Source organism: Hippocampus comes, unplaced genomic scaffold (genome assembly GCF_001891065.2).
Source record: "Hippocampus comes isolate QL1 unplaced genomic scaffold, H_comes_QL1_v1.1 scaffold111, whole genome shotgun sequence".
Taxonomy (NCBI): Eukaryota; Metazoa; Chordata; class Actinopteri; order Syngnathiformes; family Syngnathidae; genus Hippocampus; species Hippocampus comes.
In genome coordinates, this window is record NW_017805698.1 from 3846654 (window position 1) to 3858542 (window position 11889).

At 43.7% G+C, this 11889-nt stretch overlaps 1 long non-coding RNA gene across 1 annotated transcript in view; it reads right to left on the reverse strand.

Annotated features, from left to right (window-relative positions):
- The window catches only part of LOC109523368 (uncharacterized), a 55389-nt gene extending 44009 nt beyond the window's left edge, over positions 1–11380 (reverse strand). Inside the window, exons 1-2 of the long non-coding RNA XR_002169750.1 lie at positions 11303–11380; positions 10751–10825 (exon numbers count right to left, since the gene is read on the reverse strand). This is a non-coding gene — a long non-coding RNA (uncharacterized LOC109523368). The remainder of the gene's footprint in view (positions 1–10750; positions 10826–11302) is intronic.
- Between the last annotated feature and the right edge of the window lie 509 nt (positions 11381–11889).

The window sequence follows — 11889 nt, forward strand, 5'->3', positions numbered from 1 at the left end:
ATAAGGACTGCTGCGCTAAATTGAGTTGAAAGAGGCCACCTGTCGACATGCCGCCTTCACGGAACAAAGTCACGCAGTTGTTGCAGTCAGACAAAGAGACTGAAGAGAAAAATCCATTCACAAACGCTGAATACACCCAAGGTGCATCTCACATTTTCTCTTTCTGTATGACAGAAGACTTGAAAGAACACGACAAGTGTTTCAATGTGACGCTTTTCACTCATCAGATTCTGCAATCAAGGTAAACCCTGACGTTCTGTCGTTTTACCCCCCCCCCCCCATTAAAATGCAGACCACATGTATTCATTGCTGCTATTTGATGAGTGAATGCAGGACGCAACACAGGTTCGATTGCATTTTCCCATCAAATGCTTTTCATTCATTGTCTACAAAATTAAATACTATCAAATATCCATGATACTCGATGTAGCTTAACTCTTTCTTAGTGAAACACATTTGGAATTATTATTTAAAAAATATAAACCACAAAACTAAATATTAATTAAAGACAACAGTAGCTCTGCTACTTTCATTTAGAAAGATGCTGAGCAAGTGCACCTATTGAGGACTTCGGCACTATGTGAACGGACTTTACATTTTATTGCAGGATTCAGATGTCATCTTTTTTTTTTTTAATATTGAGCTCAATATGACAAGTTTTATCGATGGATTTTTATTAAAATGTTTCAATATTTTTTTTCCATTGATGCATTGTATTGCCATTCTGAAATTGTTGACTGAATTCGGCAAATCAAGTGAATGGAAAGAAGGGGGAAAAAAAGGTGTTTCTAGTGTATAGCTCGCCACCCCCCTCCATCCCCACGCCAAACTCTGTTTTGTTCTATTTCACCCTCTCAGAACATACCAGCGTTTTTCAGGGCCTCCTTTGTTCTTGGTGAAGGGGTCTTTTATTTGGGGGGGGGGAGAAAAAAAATCTCCAATCTCAGACTCACGCTTTGCCTTGATGCAGATCTTCATTAATCTCGGGGGCCGCTGCAGGCTCTACGGCAGCCTGACGTTTTGATGGGAATTGAATTTGATAGCGTATTGTGACTTGTATGGAGGCCCACAATGGCCCGTGTTCCTTCCTGTGTCTGCGCACAATCGGAGAGACCCAATTAAATAATTTGGTACAATAAAGGCGAACAAAGGAGTACGCAGGCACAAAGTGAGGGCTCCAACATTTGCATTCTACCTATTTCTGTATCATGTTAATTAATTTGGGGTTGGAACCACAAGAGGAGTGAGTGAGTGGGGGGAGTGAGCACAATAGAAAACAGCGCAGCTCGTTTGAAAATGACGCTCTGTATTCATGTGGCGTGCTAAATCAACATTTTACAATTGAACAATTCCACTGGAGAGTCGCAGATGATTAAGGGTGACTCTCATTTATTATTTAAATATTTAGGCAGTTAGCTTCGCAGTTGGATTTCATTTAGACTATTTTTTGGTCGTTTCTAAAATGACTTGAGGGTGACTTCGAAAACGAGGGGGGACAAAAAAATGAATAAAAATTAATTTAACATCTAAAGACTGTCACAGTCACCTGCTCATTAAACGACAAAACAAATTGCGCTCTGTGTAACCGCTTTTGTTGATGGCAACGTGTCACATTCAGTTTTTTTTTTTTTTCTTTACTCGCGAGTGGGTGGCTGATAAGCAGCGATGGTACCCATATGGGGCTGTCAGCAGACTGCTGGTGGGCTCTTTCGCGCTCTTGCCTGGTCCAGCTGCTGTAATTGAAAGAAATGAGCCATGGAGCTGACACATTAGCATGGTCCCAAGAGATGAAACTCCCCACACGCACGCACGCACGCACGCACGCACGCACACGCACGCACGCACGCACGCACGCACACACACACACACACACACACACACACACACACACACACACACACACACACACACACATTCTCACTCTTTAAACATACCAACTCTATCTAGCTACAAGTGTAACCCAGACGACGTGGGCTCGGCCTGCATATACGCGTACACACTAGTGAAAGTGACACCACGCCCGGCTATCACACAGGTGGGGGGGTTGGTGATGAGAAACTGCCCCCGCAGTGAGTTAATCAGCTCATTGCTCTGCCAGCACTGCCGTTTATTCGCCATTTATCCTTGCGCTCACGGCCCCCCAGGGGGTTGCCTGTCTGTGAGGTAGCACCTGCAGCTTCCCTGACACTTAGATTTAATGCAGCGCATGCAGCCCACACACCAGATTACAGTGGACACTGATGAGAACTTATTTGCACTCTGATGAGACAAACTGCAAACCCTATCCCATCATGCACTGACCGGTCTGAAGCAATCCTCCTGTAGTGTAAAAATGATGTCGGCGTAAACGTGACAGCCAAATCCCTGCTTTGCTCTCATCCTGACTTAGGAATCCATTTGTTGCTTCTTGAATGAATGACTGTATGAAATAGATGATATCAATCAACTTGCCTTGCTATCTGTGGACTGTCATAATAACACCTGCATTCCTGTGGAAGAGACTAAAACGGTTATATGCCTTCAAAGTCTTACAACATCCGCAAATCTTAGAAGATGTAATCTAATCACAGTGAGGATGTGAAGGACAAAAATCACAATTGTTTTTTTTTGTATGATCCCAGTGATGGCCAAGGAAGCAAAGATTGTCTGGACTTCTCTATTCTTCAATTTCATGAACTTTTAACTGTTTGTGAACTTCTGTATGAGTTCCTCCAAAGGCTATTTTTAAAGTTTTATTTTGAGAACCTCAAGAAAATACAATACTGCAGCAGTTACTTAAAGAATGCTACTGAACACCGATTGAAGAGCTAACAGTGCATTGGAAGGGCAAGCAAGGAAACTAAGTAAAGCAGTCTCTGTAACCTAATGCTGTTTGTGTACCTCGTCCATGTTGGTGATGAGGTTGGGCATGATGTGTTTGTCGGCAATCTTTTTACTGCAGTAGGAGCGGAAGATGGCCACCTTTTCCTTGTAATCCGCCGGATGTTGCTATGACACAGTAGTCTTTGCCCAGATGAATAGATTGCACCGTTTCATAAAACGAAAGCATCAAGAACCATTGATTCGTTGATCTTGAATACTCTTGGGGCTGCTCAATTCCCATGGTCCTCCACGTAATGGATAGCTTGCGGTTTAAACTGTGCTTTGAAAGCATGTCTCTTCATGGGTAACGTTTTCAGGGTTCCTTCAAACTCATGTTTTACACAATGCACATACTGGCACTTTAAACCAACCTGCGTGCCTTTAGCGTCCTCTTTCACGCGCATCCTTCCCACTTCAATGTATGCATGCGGTCCTTAGTCACGTCCGCCTTTCCTCAATATAACCAGCGTGTCGGCACATCACTCAGTCAAGCAGAGCACTCATCAAAGTCATACAGCAACATTCACAGATTGAGGAACTCGGTACGCAGATAAGTTGGTAGGTAGATCAGGTGCCCTGCATTGTTAGGCACCCCGTCCATTTTGGAGAAAAAACTTTTAAGTGGACCTTATGGTTGTGAAAATACGTTATATGTATGTATGTATATGCTGCAGCTGTGTATGCTATATGCCCGGGGTGTCAAACTCATTTTTGTCGTGGGCCACATTGTAGATACGGTTTGCCTTGGAGGGCCATTATGAATGATGGGAAACCATATAAATGTTTAATTCCCCCCCACATATTACATACACAGATTTGCTTTCGCGGGCCACATAAAATGATGTGGCGGGCCAGATCTGGCCCCCGGGCCGTGACTTTGACACCTGTGCTATATGCTAAATATGAGCTGGGTATATGCATTTGTGTGTTGACTCAGTGTTTTGCTACCAATTTAACCTGCTGGCTCAAAGCTGGCATTAGAGGTAATTAGCCAATTCTGACTTTGGATCCATAACAATTCTATGGCTAGGCTAGGAATCTCGGACCGCATGAATGGCGACCTCCGCTGCAGCTGGAGTCACCCGGCACACATCCAAGGTCATCGCCGGGAACCGCGCATGCCTGGCGTGGGTGGCCGGCTGGAAGCGCGTAGCGAGGCTGACCAAGAGTAGTGACTAGTGGGGAGTTGTCCCAGTTTCGGCAATGGGAGGCGATGCGCTCCGTACGTACAATTGATCTATAGGTCCTTGTTCGTTCGTTTTTGTTTGAAATTAAGGATTGAAATTTAGCACCGACATTTTAAAGTCTGAACGATATCAGAGAAATGAATGATCATCCCGGTTCCACTTGATTCCCGATTATAAAAGCCCAACCCTAATGTTTGTCACACTGGCCACCCACTGAAAAATCTCTGGCTACGCCGCTGATCTCACTCATTTGTATGCACAGGCTATCAATTAAACTGCTTACTGATCTGCTTTCTCCGATCAGCTCACCATTATATGGCTCACAATTACAATGTCATAACCCTGATACAAGGCCCTTTTCCAATGGGGCTTGAGTGTTTGGCAAATATATGAAAGGAGAATTTATTGTAAGAGAAAACGTACAGTAAGAATAAAAAAGCAATGCCCATAATGGTGACGCTTTCTCGAGGAGAGCTTCCTTTCACCAAACAACCTTCCCCTCTGTGCCATCAGAGCGGATCGTCATTAAATGCACCCATGCATCATGAAAGAGGCTTTTAATTTGGAATGTAGCTCAAACAAAAAGGGAGGAGAGCTTAGGCTGCGCTGACTCAATGTTTATAACCTTGCCATAGACAATTTAAGAATGTCGAGTAAATGAATGATGCAGGCTTTAAAGCACACCCTGAAACTTATTTGCATTCATTATTTTTTGTTTTGTTCGTGATGCTAAAGTGATGCGCGATTGCTTTTGTGAGATGTTTCTGAATAATCTCCACTCAAGCATCCATATTGTTGGGGAGAATGTGCTGGAGTACTTGAGCGGCTGTTTTGTGTTTCAAAAAGAAACACTTTTAATGGAAGAATAGGACTGTATTATTTTTTTTTTTTAGATTTACAGAGGCTTAAAGATATGCATCTTGAAGATGAATGCACACTTACGATAAGATGTAAAGAGCATTTTTCTGAGCTGGCGGGCCCCCCTCCCATTGCAGCAACCCCTCCCTCCCGCTTCATTTTGCTAACTGGTGCTCGAAGCTGACCAAGCATCAGCTTCCCCCCGTGCTGATAAATGGGCCTTTTGAATTGATGGCAAGCTGGAGGAAAAAGAGATCATCCCAGATAATGTGGACACAGTTTTCATTTCTTGTCACCCAATTAAACTGCAATTATCCCGAGTGCAAGAGAGGAGAAAAGTGGAAAGAATGGCCAAAGAATGGGAGAGCGGGGCTCCCTGGGACACTCTCTAGCAGACACATTAGCCCAGATTCGCTCTGTTCTGATAAAAGAGAGCCCCCTTTTCTTGCACTTGGCAGTGCACAGTGAGAGACAGGCCAGCTGCAACCTGGGGCTGCACACAAGAATGCCTGTACAATGTTTGTGAGTTTAAAAAAAAAAAAGACTAAAATGTACCCGGGTCGTCGCCCTGCGTTTGTGCGGCGCTCCGAGTGTCTTTAGTCAGCCGCACAAAGGTTTGAGCCGTGTAGATTTTTCTTGTTTTTATCATGCTAATGCCTTGACCACATTGTCGGCGGGAACAAAGGTGTATACTTTGTGAAACCTTTGTCATCAATGACTGGTCAGTGTAAGAGCCCATGGAGTGTAGCACGCAGGGGTTCAAAAAGCTTCACACAATGCCCGAAGCAGAGCCAAAAGTGCTTCGAAAGAGAACTTGAGGGCATCCATCGTTTCCCGAGAGAACGCTTACATGATGACAGAGTTTGAAAAAATACAGGAAAGTTTCTCCTTTTACATCAGAACTTATTTCAAACATGCAAAAATGAAGGAGAATGCTGTCATTTGCATGCCAGCCCAAGAGTCGACGCTGTTAGAATGTGGGAGGAAATCGGTGTACGCGGAGAAAACCTACGCGGGTACAGAGAGAACGATCAAACTCCATATAGGAAGTCCACAGCCTGGAATCGAAATCTGGACCTCTGCACGCCCTAGACCATATTGAAAAGTATTTTTTTGAGTTGACTTCCTTTTTAAAGAATAAACTGCTGCAGGGAAACCCCCCGCAAAACAAAACACCAGACGCTTTTGTGAATTGTTAGTCTGGGTCTGGACTCCGCTGGCACAAAATCTAAGCAGGTGAATTAATGTCTTTTGTAATTACAGTTCCTCTTAGTAATTATCACTCAGGACAATTTATGGATGAAGCGTATTGATTTCACTTGCCACTTGGCAGGACTTAATTTGAGCAGAGAAGATACATTCCTATGGGATGCATTCAGCCCCCTCAAGGCTGGCTGGGCATCGGGCATGGGAGGGGCTGTTTAGGCAGCGTCTTTAACCTGCGTCCCCTGGGAGCCTGATGTGACACTTCCAGGGTCCTGGCCTTTGTGTGGCTATCTACTTCGAGTGTATACCTTTGCTTGGATATTGACTTTCACCAAAGAACAACGAAAAGTGCAAAGTGGAGGAGCATTTTCACATGAGCAAATTTATTCATCTTCACGCCACTGATTAGTGCTTTGAAGTGTGATTTTGAGCGGGCATGTTCCCCGCTTTGCTCTCCTTAGATAAACGAGGGGGAGGAGGAGAAGTGAGGGAATAAACAGATTACTTCAAATCATTAGACAAACATCTTAACGCACAGAGCGCCTGCTTTGCAGATAAGTGGAAGTCGTCGGCGGGAGCATCAGGGCTGTCGTATGGGCACGGGATATGCGATGTTGCTGATGACAGCGAGGTGGGAATAACTCTGTCAACATTTGATCAATACACCCTGCCAGCCCTCCACCTTCCGTCGCCTTCACTCACTCGAATGACTAATGGGCCGGTTGGGGCGAGCGACACTGGAGAAGTTAGCATGACACTCGCCATGCTGATGCTGCGTTCGTCAAAATAATGAAATAATCACAGCCAGCCATCACCCAGCCACCTCCTCTCTCTTAGCCCAAGCAGGCTTCTGCTGACAGCACACTTGCCCTTTCATCGATCACACAAGTCATTCAGAAACACGCACGCGCTATGCATACACTCCCACAAGCATCAACATTAAAAGCAGCATAATATTTCCACACGTTGTGATGCTTGTGGCAAGGCCATGTTTCGTCCTTTGCATATTTCTCCTCAAACTGTTGCGGCATTCAGCAGCAACAACGAACCATCTGCAGCATCTTCTGTTATTTGCAACTTCAAGTCGCACACAGCGGGGAGAAGATCGAGGTTTTTCTGTCTTTTTTGGGAGGGAGGGGTGTTTTTTTCGATTTAACAGGCACTCAAATACAATAAATACAAAGTGCTGTACATTTCATACATACAGTCAAATATTTGTGTGAGGTTAATCAGAAATCTAGGCGGCCGCAGTGAGAATTGTGATTGGAAGAAGTGTGAATGTTCGTGTGTGCGTGTGTGTGTGTGTGTGTGTGTGTGTGTGTGTGTGTGTGTATGTGTGTGTGTGAGTGTGTGTGTGTGTGTGTGTGTGTGTGTGTAAGCCGACAGCTTTCTATTTGCTGCTGCAGTGGAGAAATGGAATTCTACATGGGTTTTGGGGGCGTTTACAGCCATCATGAATATCACCAGAGGCAAATTTTCTACAACACGCCCCCCCCCCAAAAAAAAACTGTAATTTGAAATGCTCATAAAAAGCGTTGTTTGTGACTCCAGGTTCCACTGAATGTGATTTTATATATATCTATATCTATATAGATATATACACACACACACACACACACACACACTCTGTATGTACATATCTGCAAATCAAATTTCAAAATGCAGCTTAACTAGTGGGATGCTCATAAAAAATAGTTGCCGAACTTTGCACTATGTGCGACAGTTCAGTTGTATTCAGTCATGTCGATCGCTGTGCGGCAGTCCTTGTGCAACCACAATGTACTGTGTTTGAAGTCCAGTGGAACCTTTCACACTGAATACAATTTTTTTTTCTGGGGCGCCCCGCAAAAAATTCCGTCCAGCGACTGGGCTTGTCCTGATTAGTGTTGCGAACTAAGTAATGAGTTTAGTAACGATTTTAACATTCTTAACTGCCATACAAGTGTAAAAATATATGACATGCTGATGACTCAACACTTTTGTGGAGGCCTCCCATAGTGTTGTGCAACTTAAGACGTTTTTTATGAAAACGCCGAAATTGCACCACTTTTTAGGTCACTCGTGTTCGGATGTTCACTGTATTATTACAACACCAAATTTTACACATTAAAATTGTGAGCGGTGTTGTGCACAAAGAAATCATTGCAGCCGATGAATCCAAAGTAACCTGTTGGCATATAATTATGAGCATAATTATATAAGCAAGACAAAGATTGCACTAAAGCAAGTAAACATAATTCAGCTTGGTATCGAGGTTTTGGTCCCGCTTATTTATATGAATGTCACCCCGAGTCAAGGATAGAATTTTGCTATAAGCTTAAATTAAATGATGTCCTCATTTTTTCACCACACAGAGCCTTTTGATTATGCCGTCTGATTTGGTCTTTTCACTCTTTTCTTCTGCGGGACATAAGCATGCTTGACCCCAAATCGGAGCAATTAAAAGAGATGCACTGTTTCAACCCAAAAACCCACACAGACTGTGCTCCATCGCCTATTCACTGGCACTAGGGAAATCTGGAGGTCATAGGTGGCTAATAAGCTGGGAGCGCTATCCCCGAGAACTTTTACACAGGCGCCTTTGCTGTGCCGTGTCAACAAATCGAGCGTTGCCGCTGAAGGACGACGGCCAATGTAAAAGCCAACGCGGTGCGTTACGCGACGCTGCCACGGGTTCAAGGAGACTGGATCACGTTTTGTTTGCGCCACCGCCTCGATTCAGCCTCCACATAAAGGGAGAGGAGAGTCTTTGTGGGGTTGCAGAAAACGAAGTGGAAGAAGTGGGTAGGTGGGGGTGAAGAAAAGGCCTTAGTGCATCACTTTTCTCTGATCCCCCAAATGCAAGTATACGTGTATCTGAGAGATGTATCCCACAAGCGGGTCTTTTCTTCCCCAGGTCCCCGTGATGAGTTAGCAAGACCGGCAGTGATAAAAGCTGATAGGAGGGGTCGCTATCAGGTGGCAGTGGTGGTAATTACAACTCTCTATTTGGGGCTTTGCAGTGATGCCGTGGCGATAAGAGGGCGAATATAATGAGGAAGAAAAGGCCGGTGATAATGTATCTGCTAAATGGTTCCAAACAGTCTATCATGGGAAAAGTCAGAGCCTGCAGGGAGGTGGATCTCAACCAAGGATATGCACCGGCTCAACATTCAGCCCGCAAGACCCAGCGCTATAATCTCACATCGAAAATCTGACTTTTCATCAATATCAGGCAGTTTATTTATTTATCTTTTTATTTTTAACTGATCCGGGACGTTTGCTACTATTTCCTTCGGCCCCCTCGGGAGTGTGGAGATATTCGAGCAAGGTGAGATTACATTTAATACGATGACAAGCGCTGGTTTAAAGAAGAAGGTCTTATCAAGCTCCCGAGCGGCGCATCCTTCTGTGGAGCCATTCTCCTTTGATAATGTGCTTTCAAAGTTTGTTGTACGCGGCAGCTCAGCTCCTTCATGAAGGAAATGACTATCAATCCTCTTTAGCGACACATCACAAACACTGACACCGCTCAGTCCTCGGGGCCTTTTTCAGCACCATCCCGCGCCGTTGCTACATTGTGATGCAAACACACACGTATACACACACACACACACACGCACACACACACACACACACACACACACACACACACACACACACACACACACACACACACACACACACACACACGCTCACTCAGGATCATGACCACCATCAATAGTATTTACACTAATGTGATTAAGTTAATACTGCGGTCTATGAGAGGATTATTTTCTCAATTCCTCCTGATATGCGTAATATTTAGGCTGTGGTTGAGTAAATATTTTGGTTCTTCACCAAAATAATTCCCATATAGACAAAGACACGAAAGTCTGCCCCGAGGAGCAATAAAGACTGTATAATTAGAATGATTAAAGAGCTGCACAACTAATTTGGCACCCGTTGAATGTGTTTGGAGAACACAACTATTCAAAATAGGGCACATTTTTAAACCACGGGAAAATTCTAACTTTATTCACATGAATTATAGATGTGTGACTCATTTGAGGTGATGCCGAAGTCGACATTGTCTCATTGGAAATCCGATCATTATGTTAGCCTGCTCTTTAGCGTGCTTTCTGTGTATTGTGCAAAGCTTAAAAAACAACCGAGACAAAACGGCCTCTAATCTACACGCACTCATCTTTAAATAGCAATCCATTGGCTCGCTTACACATTTAAACTGTTGTTTGTCATTAGCACTTTATCAAAGGCTCACTTAAGATAAGATTCCGGAGCTAATAAGATGTGTTGGTGACTAATTGACTGTCAATACTGATCACATCATGCAGAGAGCACCTTTGTCCAACATGTATGCCATTTTGGGGTGGAATTGAAATATTTCTAATCTTCCCATTTTATTTGCTTTTTTTATTAAACGTGGTTCTTTATTTATGGTGCTCTTATCTTCGTGATACAATTTATTCCATCAGCTAATTATACAACTGGCCTAAATGTTTGGAACAATGTGCAGTATATTTATGATAATATCTCATGGCTTCCGTCTCATTAGAATATTAGCCATGCTTTAAACAGAAAATCGGTCTTAATCTGAACATCTGCTGTAAAAGTGGGACATCAATCTTAAAGGTGGCTGAGGGAGAAACGTTGCATACCTGCTATTTACTGCTCGCTCTGCGTGGGAACAGCAGGAGGAGGACGACGCAGGCAAGGAGAGACGTTGGCATAAACTAAAAGAGAAAAAAAAATTTTGATCAGGGTATGGGGGTTGAAGGGAGGGAAAACTGTTGGAGAAAAAAGGCAAGAGGTTGAATGAGCATGCAGTTAAAGGAGAAGATGTGGGAATTTAAAGTCGGAAGATGCGGGACGCTGAAAGAGGAGGAGGATGATATGTGCAATTAAATGACAATGATGAAGGCAATTGAAGGTGAAGGAAGAACACAGTTGAAGGGAAGGCCCTTCAACTTCTTCTGCTTTCACCTTCGACTGCCAACTGTGGGCAAAGTTGAAGTGGGAAGATGGCAGGCAGTTGAAGGACCTGCCGAGCAGTGTACTGATTCTTCACCAGCCTTCATTTGCCTCCTCGCATTTCCTACTTCCTTTTCCTCCAACTTCCTGCATCTTCCTTCTGGACTTCCTGCGTCAACTTTCGTCCACCTAGATCTTCCTCTTTGAACTTTTTCATTCGTTCTCCTTTAACCTCCTACCTTCTTCATCAATGCGGATCCGTTCTCCTTCACCTTCTTGCAGCTTCCTTTTTAGCTTGCCGGATCTTCCTCCTTCAACTTCCTTTATCTTTTTTAACTGCGTTCATCATCTAGATAGAAGGCACAAATAGAGTAAGTTGCAGACTCAAGGAAGAAGATGAATTTAAAAAAAAAACAATGACGATCTTTTAAATTAGATCAAATAACATGAGCTTTTTAAAAAGATTTTATCCTTTTAGGAAGTCAATGTTTTACATTAAACAAGTACAAGATTAAATATATGAATATAGTAAAAATGCAGAACGATTTAAGGAATTATTCTGTCGAGATGCATGCTCTTCAGGCCACCTGCCCTCTGTGCAGCGTTAGCGGAATAAAGTGTTTTTGGTGCGATCATGAACATCCTCGCACCTCTTCGGAGCTGCTTCATTTCAGAGTGATCGTTGCCGCAACAATTTTGAGTTACATTTTTCGGGAGTGACAGGGGAATAAAATGTGTGTGATCTTCTCTCTTAATAGAGGAGAAAGTCCCCAAGGGCTTGTTGTGTTGCTGCTGTCTCCCTCTATTTATTTATGTGACCCCCCCC